A 1,061-nucleotide genomic window follows, 5' to 3' on the forward strand; every position below is an offset into this window, starting at 1 on the left:
AATGCCTGGTTCCGTTCAGATAAATCCAAACGCGGCTGGAAATACCAGAAGTGAAACAGTTTGGCTCTTTTATCTGAAATCGAAGCACGCATAACTACAGCAAAAACCACAGGCAACCCCCCGAGGCCATTGCTAACAGGTCACCGGTTTTAACATCTGTCTTAAACATGCCAAAAATGGAGGTGGTCCTACACCTGCCCTGCTCAGACGCAGGACAGTATTGGGGGCCGGGGAGAAGGGGTGACCCAGGGGAATGGCAGAATCCCACTGCTAGCCCACATGGTCACGATGAAGATGATGATGAAACTCTTTTGCATGCAGGGAAGGGGACTCTGTTCCAGATATTCCCTGTGATCTTTGCTAATACGACCACTGCCTCCCTTTGTATGCAACCTCCAAACCCGGCATGGCTTTTCAAGAGTGGGGTTTACACTCCAGGAATCTGCTCCTTCACTTCTGCAAAGCCTCACTGCTGCACTAAGGTGATACTAACTATGCCTAGTTATATCATCTGTGATCCCTGAAAAAAAAAATGCCTCCTGGTGTTAGGAACTGCAGATGCGTAACATCACCCTGTGTGTGAAATCGCTTCCCCATGCTATCCCATCATCTGCCCCTATCCAGCCAGCCTACGTAAACCTGCCATGGTGCTGCTGAATATGGTCAGCATCAGGCCCAACTGCAGAAGAGATTGCAATGGTCTGGGAGCACCAGCGAGGCTGGGAGTAAGTGACTGGCCTCTCTGCCCTGGCAATCAAAGCCTTGAGTGTGAGAGCTCATCCCTAGACTGGGTCTCATCTGCGCTATGGACCAGACGGCATCTCACTCATACCCACACACCGAGCATAAGTGCAGTGCTCTTGCTCGCTGACCTCTAAAGATGCTCTCACCTGGAGCCAGGTGCTATGAGCTATTGCTTACGAGAGCTTTTGTCAGGAGAGCAAGGGCCCTCTCCAAGTGGGAGACAGGAACACTGGCAACCCAGCGCTTGCGCCAGGCTCTGAGGGGCCGCAGAAATTTGATGAAGCTGACAAAACATTCTGAGGGCAGATTTAAATTCA

The 1,061-nt window shown here is 51.1% G+C and overlaps 1 protein-coding gene across 5 annotated transcripts in view; it reads right to left on the minus strand.

Annotated features, from left to right (window-relative positions):
* The window catches only part of SLC6A6 (solute carrier family 6 (neurotransmitter transporter), member 6), a 51,987-nt gene that overhangs the window by 9,110 nt on the left and 41,816 nt on the right, over nucleotides 1–1,061 (minus strand). The window lies entirely within an intron of this gene.

Source organism: Buceros rhinoceros, unplaced genomic scaffold, assembly GCF_000710305.1.
Source record: "Buceros rhinoceros silvestris isolate BGI_N320 unplaced genomic scaffold, ASM71030v1 scaffold10443, whole genome shotgun sequence".
In the NCBI taxonomy this organism is placed as follows: domain Eukaryota; kingdom Metazoa; phylum Chordata; class Aves; order Bucerotiformes; family Bucerotidae; genus Buceros; species Buceros rhinoceros.